We start from the raw sequence: 21,010 nt of genomic DNA, 5'->3' as shown, positions 1-21,010 counted from the left end.
TGCATAGTTGATTAATAGAATTATTACTTTTTTGCCTTTTATGTTTAATGGAGGGAATTTTATTTGTGGAATTATATTAAATTACAATTTTGATTAATGGTTTTTACGGTTTACCTAGTCATTGTTTTTTAGTTTAATTTATATTATGGTTGTCGGTAGTAGTGATACTACAATTAATAGTAGTATAGTTTTTTTTATAACACATATATACAGTCAGGAAATCTAATTGTTTTTTCCCCGACTGGCCGAAGGAGGGTTATTGACCAACGTCTTTTTTTAAAAGTACAGAAGTACATAGGTACCTGATTTCGGAGAAGTAATCAAAAGGTCCAACTCAGCAAACATATATAAGTCGTTTGCTTCTATTGATATATGTAATTGTAATTTGGATTTATACCTACTATACAAACTATTACAAATATTCTTTACTAAACACCACAAATTAATACAGTAAAATAACTAATAAAAATAAAGTAAATAATAGGCGGTCTAATCGTCTAGAAGAGGTTTCTTCCAGACTACAAATTAGGTGCGATAGCAAATTCAAACAAGTTAAAGTCAATATCACACACACAAAATATCAGTGAAAAACATAAAAAGGCTACGTGAAAAGAATTAATCAGAGTGAAGTCTGAATGTTACCTAATTTTAAGGGACAAATGCCTTAAATATTCACATTGTTACTATTTAATGCGAACACACAACGAATGCATTACACACAGCGAAAAAACTAAAAACAAAATAACACTAAACTTGCAAAATATTCCTACGACACGCTAGCCTAAAATGAGGGTTTTAAGACAAATAAAATATCGGTGGGAGGCATAAGTATTATGAGGTCCGTTTGACGTTATATTCTTGCTTGTAATTGGGTCATTTGGTCACTTAACCAATCATGAAAGTGACGCAAATATAAAGTTAAATAAATAAATATCATGGGAAAATTGTCACAAAAACCTTAAGTAATTGAGTTGCTAAGCTTGGTTCTCCTCATGTCTCCACCAGTCTTGTATCTCAGTGATACATCGACCTTTTTTATCGACACTGGTTCTACATCCCTACAGTCCATACGCTCAACCGTTGAATTTCAGCTCACTATAAATGCGCGCAGTTTTGCATCTGACGTGGCTCCATCAATTACGCACTCCGCCGCCATTTTCTTTTTATTAATGGTCATGGTCTTACTATTTTATCATCGCTAAATCTATGGTTCTAAAGTACACTTACACGCTATCAAATCACTTAAAAAAAATATGTCCAATGTTAAGGGTACAAGAGACTAACAGTTTGATTTAAATTTCGATTGCCACACACAGAAGCACCAACGCATTTCGGATTCGTTCGTTTTTAAACATATGCATATAAATTTTTCTACACATCTAGGGTGATTCTGGAAACATTCTCAATCTCTCAATGTCAATTGATGTAGGTATAGATTAGCAGAGATTAATTAATTATGTGTGATTAGTATACTGTTGTTTTTTTAATTTTCTCGTCGAGTCTTCCGTTCCAGTCTTCCAGCTGATGATGCTGCAGATGAAACGACTGGTGTACTTTAATTGAGTTATGTAAAGTTGATCCCAATCACATCCGCGTCCGTTATTGTTAACGTTTCTGAGTGTGGCAGTCAGAAATCAAAGTAGACCGTAGTTTGTCTCTGTCTTACCTTAATTACAACTACATTGAATTGATTGGGATTGTGACAATAGACCTGTGCTATCTGTTGTTTTTTTCCATTCTCAACCTATCTAAGTAAATTCTTTATTTCAACTCTCGCATAACCAAATGTACTTTATAACCCACTTATTATTGTAATATTCCACATTTTCAAACAACATCAAATTGGCTTGCTTTTCCAAATTCCAAGAATACCGACAGCCAGTGACATGGAAAAATGAATATTATTAAAATACACATACAATCACGCACACATGCGTCCAATGTCACATTCATAGGTAAAAATTCAGCAAAGATATTCTAACATTTTACCCTTTCTTCATCAAACACGCACACTAGCGCGATCATAACAAGGTTTCCTCTCGTGTTTACACGAAATATCTGCACACATTTGCAACTTCTTAACTCGAACAACACAATATACATTCAACCTTATTCGTTTACACTAACGTCACAAAATTGTGAATCTCCCATATAAAATACCTCCATTCTACAAGCAAAACTGAAACTTATTCTCATAACAATAAAACGCAATTAAGATAGATTCGTTACTAGCGCTTTTCTCCTCAGCGTTTTTTGAATAAAAATGTCCGTTCTCCTCCAAATGGAAATCAACTTTATTCTTTCTGACATTCGGTAGAAATGGCGGGCGTAGTTTTTTGAATCTCGAACGCGTGGGTGAATTCACGAAGCAACTATTGTGTCCAAAGGGGTACGGGTTTTCGGTCCACTGCGCATCAGTTTGCGCATTGGGAAAATGGCGGCCAAGCTTTTGCCGGTCGAGCCACGCGCCATTTTGTTAGTTTACTCATTGTAATCGGGAAATTTCATGTGAGTATTATTGAGTATCTACATAAGAATAAGAATATTTTTTATTTAGGAATAAAGTTTCACTGTGCTCAAAATTAGGTACAAAATACATTATAGGTATTGTTGCATTAAAAAGATAATATCATGTGGTTTTCGACGGCCTTCGCACTAGACTCTGGGTGATGTTAACTAATGATACTTAGATTTTAATGTACCTAGTGACGTTGCTGTACACCTAACTACTCGGATAGAAGTTTGGTAGGTATTTAACACAGTGAAAAATAATTTATTATAGTGTTTTTGTTTTTGTATTTTTACGAAGATAATTTGAGAGACCTAAATTTATGTTTTAACCTAAATACGTCGGTTATTAGTTAATATGGTTTAGTTATTTTTACTTGTAAATATAACATCGCAATGACTGCGATGTTGTATATTTTTTTTAATATAACGAGTTCCCCTCTTGCTTTGAGAGGAGGCCTGTGCCCAGCAGTGGGACGTATATAGGCTGGGATGATGATAACGAGTTAGATATGTAATAAAGTAAATTGATTCATTTGAGTAAGGTGGTCAATAAAATATGCATGTATCTTCATAAAGATATAATAGTGCTGGTTTTAATTAATTACATTAATGCGATGCTCGATCAGTTTCCTCATTGCCTGAATGCTTTCTAATTTTGTATTCTAGAACAATCGCAATAAAATTATTGTGATTAATATTTATTACAAGTCTGTCTGAAGAAATAGATGAAGGTACTTAATATTTTCAGGGTTTCTGTATATGTTGGTGCAATTATTTAATAGCAATTTAAAATTGGATTAGTTTTCTGAAGATATATGGACGGTATCAAAGTCCCTAAATTTAATTATTCTTTAAACGCAATCGTTGTAATAACTATTTTGAAACAATTATGGGTTTCTGTGTCACGCTAGATGGCACTACTATCATGAGGTCCAGATTTTAAATTTACCATGAGCTTTACGGTGAAAGAAAACATCGTGAGGAGATCCGCGAAATGAGAATCAATTCAGTGGTGTGTGTAAACCTTCCAATCAACACTGGGTCCGCGTAATAACTGTCAAAATGATAACAAATTCTGTCCAGTATTATACAAGTTTTTTTTTGTTTCAGGTATAGGAACTTCGCAAAGGATGAAAATAAATTGTATTAGAAAAACCTAGATGTAAAGTTTTAACGTCAATTGGAAGAACAGTTGTTTAAATGCTGAAGATAGCAAAATTGACTGAAAACCATTTTATTGTTTAAAAAGGAACAAAACTGCATTCGAAGATTTTCCAAAATACATTTGGAGATCGAACCGACTAAAAAACTACCAAAAAAATCTATAGATTTAATCATAAATAAGTTGTTAACATTTTTATTTTTAATACTTACTTACATAAGTATGCCAAATTTTAAGACAATCCGACCACTATAAGTGGGTCAAATTTAACTTGCAAGATTTGACCCTCACATACATATGTATATACAAGACATTGCAAGTTAAATAAAAGCTTTTAATTTTTTTTACCTATAGAAAGACAATTAAAAGAAATCTTTAATTTTCTTTTCACTAAACCAAAAAGACTAAAAAGCTTTTAATGCTGTTTTGTTTGTTTTTAGAAATTAAAGGGCTGTTTCCTTTAAATAAATTTTGCCATTTTCAGTACTTTTCTTCCAGAAGGCGTTAAAAATCTCTCAGATACAGAATTTATAATATTTGTAAGACCATTTGCATCAACCCTAAGAACTCAAAAATTATAAATTACAACTCAGATTTCACCGACCGCACAACAAAACATCGCAAAAGCAGTTACAGCATAAATTATTAAATTACAAGTTCTTTTGTTGTCAAATTTGAATAAATTATAAACGATTGTTATGCGAATAGTTCCCAAGGGATAGATACAATGAAAAATTTAAGGGCGTCTTAGATAAAGGGTTATACCTTACAGGTAGAAAAGGGTTGTGACAAAAGTTATAATTTTGTTTATGCACTCTATAAGTAGGTCAGATGGTGTCAAGCATAGAAAAAGTGCTGAAATTGTTAACATAAGTAGGTATATTGACGCACTCAGATTCGTCAATGCAATTTGATTATATCTAAATGATGTTTTTGATACAAAAAGTATAGATTTTGCGAGTTTTTTCGTGTTTAATTGGCACTGCTGAGTAATTGGAAACTTATGCTGGTTTAAGGCAGTGTTGTTTCGCTATCGATAGTTGACGTTGAGAAATCAGTCGATAGCGCGATAGTTCTGTCGAAAATATCGACATTCTGCTATACTATCGATAGTATCGATAGTGAAAATTAGGCGATACTATTGAACTTGGTCTATAATATTATAGTAGTAATTAATGATGATCGTATTAGTATATTGATGATTCTCAAGGCCACGATAGTATCACGATACTATCGATAGATTATGCTATCGCAACAACACTAGTTTAAGGTAATATTATTAATTTGATTTATATATTACCATTGCGTAGATTTTTTGCGTAGGTACAGATATTAAAAACTGTACAGGTAATATTTATATTATCATATTGTGTAAAAAAATTGCAATGTTTATTTTTATTTTTATGTCTGGTTGAAATAGTGGTTTATGTCTGGCTGCTTGTGAAAGTTTTTTAGTAATATTTAGATACATTTTGTAATTGCATCCGTAAATGTTCAAATTGTACCGCCTTAGTAAGTGTGATTACAAATTGAGTAAAAAAATCCAATAAAAACTTGATAGTGTTCAGTCAGGCTCACCTTACCAACTGCTGATTTAATTTAATTCTTCAGTTTGTCTATAACTGTTTTTTTATTTATACTGAGTAAAGTATAATGTTTCATACAAAAAATCCATGGACATACGATTCCACCCTTCACTTTCGATCTTAAGCTGTTTTTTTTACTTCCTGATCATCACACATCTGTGCGACATACAGCAAAAAAATAGTATAATTATGCATAGACCGCTGTCGTTCTTTGACATGTAAAAAAAGGAAAAAGTCGTAACTAGAAAAGGGTTAGCTTTTTGCTTCACAATCGAGAGCGAACATTATATTATGCAAATACAACATTAGCATACGTGTACGAGTTTTTTTTGAAATCACGCACATCTGTCGTAAGTTCCACTTCCGAGTTTTTGTCATAGTGAAGCTGATTGTTTATGCGTTTTAATACAATATTGTGTTCCTAGCTTAACGTTAACGGAATTAGTTTGATTTTAATAAGAAACTCAAAGCTTTTTTGTCGCAAATTGATTACATGTATAAATAAATACTGGACCAATTATTATAATATTTTCTATATTGACCAGGAACACTTTTATCCAAAGTGTAGTGTTAATGTTTACCTTTAGGTTTTGACACATAGATATTAATTAACATTATGAGAAAGTACGAAACTTTTTACTATACCATGACAAGCTCATATATGACACGCCATCCAACCCTGTCGCAGACAGCATTTGCCACATTCAAAAAAGTCAAAAGTCGTGTTTTATTTGTGAAACATAGGTGATGGCTGCATAAATACAGAGATGTATATATAAAAAACTTGGTGTATTAATAAAAAAACTTGACGAGGCAGCAGAGGCTCCCTGCGACAGGGTTCTACCAAGCGTCATACACGAACTTGTCAAGGCAAAGTGCTTAAGTAGATAATGATATTAAATTTACATTTATTGAAAAATGACGTTCTTTTTTGCAATTATTGTTACTTAGAACGCTAGTAGGTAAAAATACGTGTAATTTATTAATTAAAAATGGATGAATTGTAAATGGCAAAGGATAAAATTAACAAGCTGTTTGTTACTTTACACCAGTAATCATATTGGTAAAATAGATGTATGTTTACGTACCTTTATTATCCATTTATCCATTATTTTTATAACAGGTTTATTGCCTAGTGAGTTGTGCATAGGCTATTAATTTAATGCATAAAGGACATCTTTTAACCAGTTCCTTATATCCATACCGGATTTAATACTGAATTACTAATGAGCTAGTTATGTAGAAATTAACTATGCATGAAATAATTAACTAAATTTTATGCCGCAGCATTAAATGTAATTGAGTACATTCTAGATTTAACATAATATAGTTAATAATCATAAAGCTACACATAACCTCTCTAATATCCGTATAACAAGAAGTGTCCCGTAATTAGAATGGTACCCAGAAGCCATTAAAAGCACATAATAATGAAGCATAATGGAGTAATATAGCAATAATTATTGCACCGTAAAAGTCTATGTTGATACGTATCTACCATGCCGCGGAACTGCGTAGACAAGTAGATGAATAGATAAAAATGACGTATCATTATAGGCAATTATTCAGTCGGTAAAAGAATTACAGGCGGAAGTTGAAACGATACGCATTCAACGGGTTACATTGTTAAAACAACGAAAATAGCCCTTGTCTTTACTAGTAATGAGATCCTGAATCGTAAACTGCTGTAAGTGCACTTACAACTTTTTGCCTTTTTTATTAGTGAGTGTCTAACACTTTAAATGCTGTCGTTTCAAGTTTTTAGCTTCCTGCATGGTTTATAATAATTAGATGGGTGAATAACGGATAGTGGCCCTAAGGGTCGAACGGTCGTAAATTGGACCTTAAGTGTTAAATACATGTTTATTTGTGGCCTGATACTGTTAACATTATCTTTATTGTTATTGCTTATGATATTGTTATTAATATTTTTATATTTTATTTTACTGTATTTTTTATCATATTTTATCGGGGGAAGGTTTTGGCTCAGCAGTGGGACGGCCATCAATAATAAACAATTAATAATAATAATACATCTTATTGTATTATGAACTATTGTAAGTTTTATGCTTGTTTTATAAATACATAGTTGTCTTCCTTGAAACATAATCATGTACCAGACCAGACCCGCGTTATTTATTTATTTTTATTTTCTGTCTCACTATTGTAACTAGAACACCGGGAACACCACTGTAATTGGCACCTTTAATTTTGTCATATATAGCACTAGATAGCATAGCAGCAGGGCTACCACGAAACTCGAAACTCGAAGTTCGTGTCGTGCGGTCCCTCTGACACTTATACTATTTAATACGAGAGCGAGAGGGACCGCACGACACGAACTTCGAGTTACGTAGTAGCCCTGCAGGTGATAGCAGCCTGTTTTCTAGGCGTTATCATGTCAAACTAGGATATTTATGTTAAACGTTTATTTGACTTAACGTACAAACCGATCATGAAGATCCTTTTAGGAGGCGTGTATTGCAGTGGATGTCATTCGGCTGACATGATAATGATGTTTTGTTTTATTCTGATATTTTGTACCAGCGACTGAAACTGTTTTACCATAAAGGTCACCGTTTGAAATAAAATTGTGGTAGTAAAAAAAAGCGCACGTGAATAAGATTTTTGTGGCTGTAATGTTTTTATAGCTAGTGTTTTATTTGCCAATAAAAATATCGTAAAGTATTGTATTCTGTGTTACCACCCCTTTAAAATAAATACTATAAAACTATCATTACCTCCTTTTATTGCCAGTTACGTTTGTTTTTATATCAAAATGACTTGACGATCGGATAGCCTAGTTAGAGAACCTAACGACAAAATTTGAGAGCTTGAGGTCCTGGGTTCGATCCCCGGTCGGGACAGATATAACTCCCTCTTAAGGCAAAAGGTGGTATCTCAAAAGAATATTTTGCGTTATTTATTCCACCGTAAAATATGGTATAAATATCTCAAAAGCGTATAACTAAAAACAAATAACTTTGTTTGTTAAACAAATAACTAAAAACTGAGAACCTCTTTGTTTAAGTCGGTTATAAACTTGAAAGTACATACATCATAGTGCTGAAATGATGAAGAATAATGTAAATTCACATAGTTTTACATATTTATTGATTTATCTTCATAGAACTACCTATATGAAGACCATAATGTAATTCCTATTCAGTAAACTCCCATAGTCTCTTTCCACTGAACTGCCATATCCAATTGTTTACACGGACGAAACCGTGGGTACACGCAACTATAAATATTGCTTACAACGCTTTTTTGACGGTGGTAACATCATTGTGTTCAATCTACAAGAACTACCTATAGATTGTATCTATTCTATACATCGTGATTGTCAAACCCCGACTTCGCTACCTCAGTTTATGTACACTCGGTAACATAACGATCTGAAAGTTTTTTGAACAAATATATCTCTATCAATTCTAATGAAAGTCTTTTACTACTGAAAGAAAGAACATCAATTAAAATGTGACTTTTCCAATATATATACCAACATAATTTAAATAAACCACTAGGTTATAAATAACAGTATAATAGATCATTGTTGCCTGATTAAATAAATGAATTAATATTATTTATCTTGTTGCTTATAACATCTCTCCTAGAAGATAAATATTACATGGGACTAAGACAAGTACTTTTTACATAATATTAAATTCTGATATGCATAAAAAAATGCGTACTAGACATACGGCACGTATGAAGATAACTGCTTTATTATTGAAACCTCTGAAGTTCTGATTTGGTTTTATACCGGAAATAAAATAAGTTTTCTTTTAAACACTTTTAACCTTCACTTGCGTATCAAGTTTCAAGTTGATGCCATTAACCGTTGTACTCGTAGAGTTCTGCGGAGAAGATCCTGATCGGACCACCAAGATTTCACTGCCAGATTATACTGCCACCGGATTCACATAAATATGCCAAAATTTTAACTCAATCACAAACTAAGAAATGGTCGAAAAATAGGTTGTACATTTTGAAACCGTAAGGTACGACTAACTTACTAATTATAATACTCGTCAAACGTAGTATATGACGCCCTCCGGCCAGGTGGAGCGACGACCTGCGAAAGGCTGCTGGAAGAAGTTGGATGCGTCTACAGGGCGTAATGGCGCTCTTTGGGGGAGGCCTTTGTCCAGCAGTGGACTGCTATAGGCTGATTATGACAATACTCTTAATAATTATGTATACATACGAACAACGTTGCAAGTTAAATAAAGCATAATAATACAAAAAAAAAACTAAAGATATGGTACTACATGCAATACGACCTGACTTTCATAACTAGAAGAATTACATAAGTTCCATATCCTGAATTATTATTGAACAAAAAAGCGTGAAGTACAAGAGAAACAAGGCTTCCTTCCAGCTTGGACTCTAGGTACATACAGGATCTATTTCTCTACGGATTCTCGTGAAATTATTGAGCTCGGTCGTAATTTGGTAAAGGTGTTTTTCTCGATTCACTTTTGTTTTTTTTTCTACATGGCTAAATATGAGCCATGTGTCATATGAATGAGGGCTATCGCGTATGAATTCGCCACTAGAGGCGCTAGTGTAGCGTGAGGTCTCCGAAATGTCAAATCTCATAGTTTTTGGGTGAGCTACGAGGGTTTATTTATAATTAGAATAATTTTGTGAATATTTTGCAATATCTGAAATTAATTATGGCAAACATGCGTTGCGGGGCAATGAATGTCTGTGTTTTGAGACAGTTTTGTCTTTCGGAAACCTTTGTCCTCCCTTTTTTCCGAACAAAACGGGGACTATGCAACACTGTGGTTGCTCGATATTTTTATGGTACGGTTTTAAGGTGTATTAAATATGATTTTAATCTAAACTTTGTTTTCACGCCCGTAATAACAGACTTTGAAAGCCATACTTAAAAATCTCCCACGCAACAGTGCGCCATCTAGTGGGACAAAAAACGATAGCCCTCATTATGTTATCTTATTGGAAAAAAATCTAATTGCTATAGGAGTCTTATTGGAACATCCACTCGCAGCTTCGCCCGGGAATAAATATGAAAACTAGTTCTTATTGCAATTTTAATATCAATATCACTAAATTAGTTGAGAAGGTACAACAAGTAGATATTGCGTAGATAAATAGAACAGAGCATAAAAGCAGCAAACGGGATAGCGATAAACTATTTTTTTGCAGACAGAGCAGCGGGCAATAGCGAGTATACCTAATATGTAATAGCTTTAAGGCGAACAATTTTTATATAGGTATATTATTATATATATCGATGAAATAATAATATGTGGGCTGACAAATCGATCTATCTTGGTCTTATCTCTTGGAAAACACTTATTATCGAGTTTAAGCCCGAGCAAAGTTCGGTCGCCCAGGTACTTAAAAATAAGATTACTAGCCTGTTGCCCTTAACTCCGTCTGCGTAGAATTCGATTATAGCTACCCGCGGGAACTATGCTATTGTCCGGGATAAAAACTATCCTACGTCCTTTCCCGGGATTCATCTGTATACCGAATTTCATCTAAATCGGTTCAGCGGTATAGACGTGATGAGGTAACAAACAAACAAACAGACTTACAAATTTTCGCATTTATTATAATAATGGAATTAGTGGGAAGTAGTAATGTACCTAATGGGATCTACCGGGTGTGGCCTGTAATACGAGCAAAAAATTAAAACATAGATCGTCCTCGTTAAGTTCAATGACTTTTAAAAATAATGGAGTCTTTGAATTTTCCTTTTTTATGACATCCTAGAATACAACTGACGTCGCCTGTCACGCTACAAACATCAAGCATTTTGCTTTCCATTGCTTCTTCGAATAATCTTAAAAGTATAATAAAAATTAAAAAAATGATTATTTTTAAAAGTCGCTGAACTAATGTTGTTCAGTTTGACGAGTGTGATCTATGTTTTAATTATTTGCTCATACTGCAGCCGCACCCGTTATATTGCAATCCATACACATTAAAATTCATAATGTATGTTTGCCATAATGAAATGATCATTTGCCATATTTTTTTTTCTCGAATACTATAAATAATTCCTGATTGGTATAAAATATACTTAAACTGCAAATTTTATGGCTTTAGAAAAAGAGTTATGTCAAATGATCATTATGACAAACATTACATTATGGCTTGCAATGTTATGGATCGCGAACGGGACCCAATGTGATGATTAAAACGTTTTATTTTTCTAAAATGCAATATTTTCTGAGCACTTTTGTGAGTGACGGTACTGGCGACGTTTTATGCAAATCCGCGAGGGGTACGGAGATTGAACATGCATGACGTTGGGCACACTACTGCCTTTAGCTTGTCAGACGTTGCAAGTAAACAAAATGATTCACTTACGGGTTTACTAAGTAACTTTGTTTAGTAAGTTTGTAAATAAAAAGCTTTTATAAAAAAAATGTAACTTTTTTACTTTTTTTTTGACTGTACTTTTTGTTGACTGTACTTGCTCATCCAAACTACATGTGCGTACCAAATTTCAAGCCGATGCAATAACTATTGAAGAATTCCATCATGCGGAGACGATCCTGGGGGGCTACTACGAAATTCGAAAATCGGAGTTCGTATCGTACCGTCCCTCTCATTCTCGTATTAAATAATATTTGCGTCAGAATTTTGCACTTCGTAGTTAGGGCCTGGGCGGACCACAATTCACTGCCAGATTATTGTATTGTCACCGGATTTACGTAAGTATTTATGTATAGATACACCAAATTTCGACTTAGTCAGACGTACCAGGAATGAGGGCTATCGCGTATGAATTCGCCACTAGAGGCGCTAGTGTAGCGTGAGGTCTCCGAAATGTCGTCAAATTTCATAGTTTTTGGGTGAGCTACGCGGGTTTATTTATAATTAGAATAATTTTGTGAATATTTTGCAATATCTGAAATTAATTATGGCAAATATGCGTTCCGGGGCAATGAATGTCTGTGTTTTGAGACAGTTTTGTATTTCGGAAACCTTTGTCCTTCCTTTTTTCCGAACAAAACGGGGACTATGCAACACTGTGGCATGCTCAATATTTTTATGGAACGATTTTAAGGTGTATTAAATATGATTTTAATCTAAACTTTGTTTTCACGCCCGCAATAACAGACTTTGAAAGCCATACTTAAAAACCTCACGCAACAGTGCGCCATCTAGTGACACAAAAAACGATAGCCCTCATTGGTTAAACAATTGGTTTGCAAATTTGCAGGACGTACATCATAATCATCATCAGCCCAGCTTATACGTCCCACTGGTGGGCATAGGCTTCCTCACAGTACGAGAGGGCTACCTGCATGTGAAGTTAGGTAAATAAATGGAAAAGACTGACACCTTTTTGAAAGGCTATGTGGAAAATATTAAAAATAATTAAGGAGCTGGGTCAATCAACTATTTTACCGACACTTTGGGCGTCTCCAGCGTTACCAAAATTGTCTCTGGCGTTACCAAACAATCATACTTCCAACAAGTTATTTCACGGTTTAATAGATTGAACTTACGTATGATGGCATGTATTTATGTACACCATCTATTAAATTAAACAAAAAACATGGTTACTTACAAAAATCTGCAATTGTTTGAAAAATGTCGCGGACAGATTAGTGTCGGTAAAAAAAGTTGATTGGCCCAGCTACGTTCGTATTGGGGAAACTTTTGAGATTATTAAAACCTAGCTGTTTCCTGCGACTGACTGCTACAGACTCTGACTGGGGGTCACCAACGGTGCTGGCTGAATATCAGCGCTGGGGTGTTTATTATTAACGCTTCAGCATTATGCTGAGCCAGTGTCCGATTCACAACCGCAATGACACACTTTCCTTCGCGTTATCTATTTGCACTTAATACTATTGTTGTGTCTTGTATTGTGAATAAATTTATTTTCTTTCTTTCTATCCACGCAATATTTCGAGATAAAAACTATCATAATTAAGCGGTTAAAGTGTGAAGTGGTAACAGACAGACAGAGTTATATTTGCAATTGTATTATTAGTAAGTATAGAATATAGTTGGTAGTATATATAGATAGTATACAATTCATAATCACTTACCTACCCATAATTTCAGGTCTTTCTTGATCACTAAAAATTATTGAAATACGAACGAGACTCATACACAATTTCATATTATTATGTACGATACAACTTCTAAGACTTGAAACAAAATATCAAAAACGAAAACTGGGATGAAAATTAAACGAATGAACTGTTTACATCAGTGGCAAGGGCGAGTAAATCTAATAAGACATTTTTCTTATAAAATAAACTGCTAGCGACATCTATCTAAACAACAAGCCAAAACAACCAAGCCAAGAAACATTGGTTTCATATTTCGAAGAGCGCGCCATCTGTGAAGGGGTTGTGTAATCTAAAATGAAACTTAATTTACGTATCTAAACGCTTGGTGCTTGTATCTATAATGCTGACACATTAAATAATTCTTATAACGTCAAACTACTGTTTGTAAAATGTATAAGTCGCAGTCTATAGTCTAAAAGAAAAAAGTTAAACAATCTTATTGGACTACTTTGTCATACAATACTACTAGCGCCATCCAGTGGTGAGTAGAGGAACTAAAGCCAACTGCGTGGGTAAAGCAGACCGAATTGTTCGGGACGCTCAGTATGACGAATAAGTTAAACTTTTGTTTCATTGCCACAACGAAAACAACAGTTTTCCGGGAGAATGAAATTTTCTTACTTTGAGCAGTTGTTTTGTAAGTTGTAAAGAGATTTACACAACTTTTAGAGGTTACCTACCTTATAAGTTTGTGGAATGACATACTTACTTATAAGATTTTATACCTAGTTATAAATAAGTGAATATAAAATTGTCTACGGTTGAGGTTGACGCCATAATAATTATCATTATGCTTTCTATTAGCAATTCTTCATTCCTTAATGTAAAATAATCCAAAATATTTCGGCAGACGGTAAGGTTAGTTCGACTAAACAGGTAATTTTATCGGGATTGTTGATTTAAAATTTCGTCACGCCTTTGACTCGGTATACTCGAACATCAATCAATAATATAAAAACATTTTGCAACAGTAAAAAATCCTGAAATATAAAATATAAATATATTTTTCGGAATAGACACCTAGTATAACGATATGAACGACGACGAGTTGAACGTCGAATTTTAAATTTTACACATGCCTTTACTATAAAAAATCATCATCATCATCATCCCAGCCTGTATACGTCCCACTGCTGGGCACAGGCCTCCTCTCAGAATAAGAGGGCTTGGGCCATAGTTCCCACACGGGCCCAGTGCGGATTGGGAACTTCACACGCACCATTGAATTGCTTCGCAGGTTTGTGCAGGTTTCCTCACGATGTTTTCACCGCAAAGCTCGTGGTAAATTTCAAATGTAATTGACAAGATTTCATATTTCTAAGACTATAATTTGATTCGTTCTCTGTATTCTGTTTGGAAAGAGAAAAACGCTGATATTTTTAAAATTTCGCTACAACTATTAATTAATTTATTAAAAAAAAATTAAGATGTGCTTATTCTAAAAGGGCATAACTCCAAAACTACCACACAATAGATCCATTACTTTTGTCTAGTCTCTTAAAAAAAAGATCACGTAAATCTGACGTAGACGTTGCATAGAGACAATGTCAAAATTATGACAGCTCCTTTTTCTGGTGAAAAAGGCAAAGGAAACATATCTGTTCTGTGGTAGTGTTGGCAAATTCAGACATATTTTTTCAATTTTTTGTATTTTTTTAAATATGGAGAAATCAATTAAGTATAATAAATATATTTCCATGTTCAGGAGGCAAAACTCTTTCGATTCCTGTAGTAATTTACAGATGTTAAAAAAATGAAATCTTGTCAATTCCGCACATGCATTTCGAAAAACTCAGAGGTGCAAGCCGGGGTTTGAACCCACGACCCTATAAAAAATGTTTTACTTCAATCAGGCGTCAAAAGATTATAAAAATGATCTTCGATCCTCTTCCAACTGCTGGACGCAGATCTCCACTCAAAACAAGAGGCTGGGCGTTCCACGCGGGTGCAGTACTTAATGGTTGAAAGCAGTTAATTACTTGGAACGTATGTGCGAGGGTTCCTGCAATGTTTTTTGTACCGTTAGACTCTTAAAAGCTGTGGTGGCCTAGTGGTTTGACCTATCGCCTCTTAACCAGAGGTTCGTGGGTTCAAGCCCCGGCCCGCACCTATGAGTTTTTCGAAATTCATGTGCGAAATTACCTACATGTGAAATTTACCACGAGCTTTACGGTGATGGAAAACATCGCGAGGAAACATTCAATGGTATGTGTGAAGTTCCCAATCCGCACTGGGTCCGCGTGGGAACTACGGCCCATGCCCTCTCATTCTGAGAGGAGGCCTGTGCCCAGCAGTGGTACGTAAATAGGCTGGGATGATGATGAAAGCTCGTGACTTTCAAATATAATTTCGCACTCAAATTCCAAAATGCTGAATTGGAAAATGAGGGCTATCGCGTATGAATTCGCCACTAGAGGCGCTAGTGTAGCGTGAGGTCTCCGAAATGTCAAATCTTATAGTTTTTGGGTGAGCTAAGCGGGTTTATTTACAATTAGAATAATTTTGTGAATATTTTGCAATATCTGAAATTAATTATGGCATATACGCGTTCCGGGGCAATGAATGTCTGTGTTTTGAGACAGTTTTGTCTTTTGGAAACCTTTGTCCTCTTTTTTCCGAACAAAACGGGACTATGCAACACTGTGGCATGCTCGATATTTTTATAGTACGGTTTTAAGGTGTATTAAATATGATTTTAATCTAAACTTTGTTTTCACGCCCGCAGACTTTGAAAGCCATACTTAAAAACCTCACGCAACAGTGCGCCATCTAGTGAGACAAAAAACGATAGCCCTCATTGACACACTGAGGACTATCGTTTTTTCTATATATAGGTTTTTAGTATGGCCTTCAAAGTCTGTTATTACGGGCGTGAAAACAAAGGTTAGATTAAAATCATATTCATAACACCTTAAAACTGTACCATAAAAATATCGAGCATGCCACATTGCTGCATAGTCCCCGTTTTGTTCGGAAAAAAGGGAGGACAAAGGTTCCGAAAGACAAAACTGTCTCAAAAACACAGACATTCATTGGCCCGGAACGATATTTGCCATATTAATTTCAGATATTGCAAAATATTCACAAAATTATTTTAATTATAAATAAACCCGCGTATCTCACCCAAAACCATGAGATTTGACATTTCGGAGACCTCACGCTACACTAGCGCCTCTAGCGGCGAATTCATACGCGATAGCCCTCATTGTGTCCCACGTTTTTTTTTAACACACGGGAATTTAAGGTTGAAGCGTTCCAGAGCCACCCACCTATTCCATTCAGCACGTCGTGATTCGCGTACTTTATTATTAAATTCGTTAACGATAGGCAAAGATCGCAGACTGCGCCCCCTAGGGGTGCTTTTTTATACGGATCAACTGTATGTACCTATTGGGGGTGGAATATGTATTGAACAGTAAAATGACAGATTAGCATTTTAAGGCTTGGGGTACGTGAAGGTTTTCGCAGAGGGCAAAATTTACTTTGAATTTTTTGGCATCGTTAATTTGGGGCTAAAAACGGTTGTCTCATTTTCCGCAGAAAATATTTGTCTCACAATGAGGGCTATCGTTTTTTGTCTCACTAGATGGCGCACTGTTGCGTGAGGTTTTTAAGTATGGCTTTCAAAGTCTGTTATTACGGGCGTGAAAACAAAGTTTAGATTAAAATCATATTTAATACACCTTAAAACCGTACCATAAAAATATCGAGCATGCCACAGTGTTGCATAGTCCCTGTTTTGTTCGGAAAAAAGGGAGGACAAAGGTTTCCGAAAGACAAAAGTGTCTCAAAACACAGACATTCATTGCCCCGGAACGCATATTTGCCATAATTAAATTCAGATATTACAAAATATTCACAAAATTATTCTAATTAATAATAAACCCGCGTAGCTCACTCAAAAACTATGAGATTTGACATTTTGGAGACCTCACGCTACACTAGCGCCTCTAGTGGCGAATTCATTCGCGATAGCCCTCATTGATTCGTTTGTCAGCTCAAAAATTGATTAAAATTCTAATAAGTCAAGAATATACTTTACTAATAACAAATAAAATAAACCAGATTTTCAATACAAATTTGCTAGACTTCATACTTCCGTTATAATTATGATTTATGTTTTTTTTAATAACCTGACATTGACAAAAATTTATCCAAGATGATGTTATTGTTTGAAGCCATTTATTAAAAAAAAAAATACATTATTTACGACAGTTGACGTGTCGTGTAATTAGGATAACTTTTGACATTACCATGTCAAAACTAAATTATAAATGTCAAGGAAATGCCACGACAAAAATTTCTTGTCATAACTTTACAACAACTTTATTGCCTTGAATCATTTTGAACTAATGAGGGTTTTCACAGAGGCGATCGTGAGCTCCGTTTGCCGTTTGACGTTTGCTCGTGATTGGTTAAAAAATTAAATCAGCCAATCGCAAGCAAACGTCAAACGTCAAATGGATCTCTCGATACTAACGCCACCTAGCGATATTTTGCCTCTGTGAAAACTCTCATTGTTCATTTACATTGGTATGTCTTACCCTACCTAATATTTTTGTGGTGTGTATATTTTTTTTAGATATAGTAAAGTTACAGGATTGTAATGTTTTCCTTCTCAATGTATCGAATATGTTTATAAATAACTCTCTCTCTCTCTCTCTCTCTCTCTCAAACTCTCTAAATGAGCAACTGAGGTCATCGATGGTAAATCAGCCCATCGTTCATGAACACTCGTAAAACTGAATGTACATCTTCAGCTATGGAAGGTAGCGCTGGACAACAATGGTCTACGCATTAGACACAGCAAGACTGAATACCTGAAGTGCAGCTTCAGCGACCAGCCCTCATCTTAGTAATAGGAACCCGTTTTTATCCTTCGGGTACGGAACCCTAAAATCACATCCATCCGATTCGGTCCTTCTATTTGGAAGTTACGAGTGAGTAGACGAAACGGAAGTAGAACCCAAAATCATATTTCTCTCTCGCTCGTTTGAGACAAATGTGAACAAGGAGATTTAGATTTTCGGATCTACTTTTGTGTCGTTTACTATTTATACACACGTTTTAATCATACTAACCCTCTGCTTACTATAGAATAGTTAAAATGAAACAAAACTTAACATTTGCAAATTATTTTAATTAGGTATATTTACCAGTTTATTCTTATAAATAATTTTATCAAGAAAACTATCAATATAAATGTTTATAAATTCCAGTAAGCGCACAGTATGTATGTCCACTTAAACAAAAAATATCTGAATTGGTTCATAAATGACAGAGTTCTGAGTTAACAAGCAAAAAAAACGACTGATTGGTATACCTCTTACTACTTTAACTCGGTTAAAAACAATTTAATTGCATTAATTACCTTATACATATACGTACAGGTGCGTCGTTTAAGTTATAAAACAAATTACATTTTAAACTTATTAAATTATATAGCACGCATTTTAAAATTATACGGAATTATACGTTGAATAAACAATATAATTTCAAAATGCAATGCAGTTTTAATTATATTCAATAATCAGTACTTAATCAGGAGTTGAGTTGTGCAAGTTGTCGTCTTTGAAGATTGTCTGAAACAATAATAATACGTATTACTATAATTACAATCGATAGGTATTACAAAATGGCTGTCATTATTTAGAAAATTTACAGACTCAAGTCGAGACCTCTATATATAATAAGTCCCAATTTCAGCTCAATTGGATAGCAGAAAATGTTCGAAACTTCGAAAAATGGTTTGCAAATTTGAAACCACGACTCAGAATTCTGTACCCTTAAATATGTTATCACTTCATTGTCTGTGTGTGTGTGTCTGTCTATCGATACTTTTTTCAGAGTAATTTTCCTGCAGACATACTTATATAGAATTGAGTTTGTCAAAAAATAATTCATCACCATAAAAGGCTTAAAATAATCCAAAAAAAAAATATACCATATAATATAATTATATTTTATATTTATAATAATATAGATGTCACTCAGTGCGCGAGTTCAAATCATATTTTTCCTTATTTTACAACGCACAAATTACTGCCACCGCCGAAAATTTTTTTTGCTTGCCGGTGAAATTACTGGCACTTAAGGTATCCCATGTTAGGCCTCTAGGTTGGCAACGCAACTGAAATACCCTTGGTGTTGCAGATGTTTATGGGCGGTGGTGATCTCTTACCATCAGGAGACCCACTTGCTCGTTTGCCATCCAGTCGAATAAAAAATAAAATAAAAAAATCTTTAACATAAGTATTTAGGTATAAAATACGTCCTATAGGTTATCCCAAAGCCAATCCATATAATTACTCGTCTCAAACAGCCGAATGCGAATGCATCGATTGGAAAAAATGGGGGGCGAAGACCTGAGAGGCTGAAGGCCCCCAGGCAGAGGGCCTTTAGGCCCCGGGAAGCCGCGGTTTATGTCGTTAGGAAATGGTGGGGTAACGAATAATAATGTATACGAGTATGTGGTAATAATGTAGGTTGCTTTAATTGACGGGAATGTTCAAATTTAAGCTGACGATATTTTTAACGTAGTTAACTTTTGTTTTTTTTTTGATAATATAATTTTATTTGACAAAACATAGGTAAATACATGTATATAGAGAAAATTAAACTAAATCAATTAATTAAATTAAACCAATGTCATTTGCCACAACATATTTATGTTCGTGCCTACGTGCGTGCGTCACGTGTTTCAGGGATTATATCAAATCACTTATAAAATCTGGTAATAGGAAAAAACGAGTTGCTTTTCTGTCAAAACAGATTCAAGTATTTGATCAAAGGACTGACTTTTTCAAGGCAAATGCTAAAATGGAATCGCCTTTATAATATTTTTTTGTTAAAATATCTGTTTTGGCCATTTCCTTGCGACACATACATAAACAGCTCGAAAAACATAACCCTCTTTCGGACAAAAATTGTATGTGAGTGTTGATGCTGCTTTTAGTTATAAATAAAAAATAAGGGTGATCTTCATTTACGCTAAAGTAAAAACGCCTATCGAAAAACCTCTATCAGTCCTATTGCAACCGCAACCACTCTAAGGATGACATTCCAAAACCCTCTTATCAACAGACAATACACACATCTGGGGGGCAAATACCATTAATAACAGGATTAAGGGGGAAGAATAAATTGTGAAGAAACCGCTAGGGGCTAAGATTTATAAGTTACTTAGCATAAGTAGGGCTGCTATGCGTTTTTCAATAATTTTTCATTGACTGTCGTTTGGAAATGTTAGGGCTACGGTAAATGAGACTTTATATGGGATTGCTTATATAGTATTTTTTTTATTCGACTGGATGGCAAACGAGCACACTTGATGGTAAGAGATTACCACCGTCCATAGACACCTGCAACACCAGGGGGATTGCAGATGCGTTGCCAACCTAGAGGCCTAAGATGGGATACCTCAAGTGCCAGTAATTTCACCGGCTGTCTTACTCTCCACGCCGGAAACACAACAGTGCAAGCACTGCTGCTTCACGGCAGGATTAGCAAGCAAGATGGTGGTAGCAAACCGGGCGGACCTTGCAATTTTAACATCATCATCCCAGCATATTTACGACCCACTACTGGGCACAGGCCTGTGAGAATGAGAAGGCTTGGACCATAATTCCCACCCAAGCCTAAATAGTGGGCAGACTATTAAATTGTCACAGGTTTGT

General features: G+C 34.7%; 1 long non-coding RNA gene across 1 annotated transcript; it reads left to right on the top strand.

The window, feature by feature from the left end:
• Positions 1 to 2,435: 2,435 nt before the first annotated feature.
• Positions 2,436 to 7,996, top strand: LOC141430171 (uncharacterized). Its single transcript, XR_012451619.1, has 2 exons — positions 2,436 to 2,508; positions 3,622 to 7,996. It is a non-coding gene; the product is annotated as an uncharacterized lncRNA (long non-coding RNA).
• The last annotated feature ends 13,014 nt before the right edge of the window (positions 7,997 to 21,010 follow it).

Source organism: Choristoneura fumiferana, chromosome 8 (assembly GCF_025370935.1).
Source record: "Choristoneura fumiferana chromosome 8, NRCan_CFum_1, whole genome shotgun sequence".
NCBI lineage: Eukaryota > Metazoa > Arthropoda > Insecta > Lepidoptera > Tortricidae > Choristoneura > Choristoneura fumiferana.
This window is presented reverse-complemented; position numbering and strand designations above follow the sequence as displayed.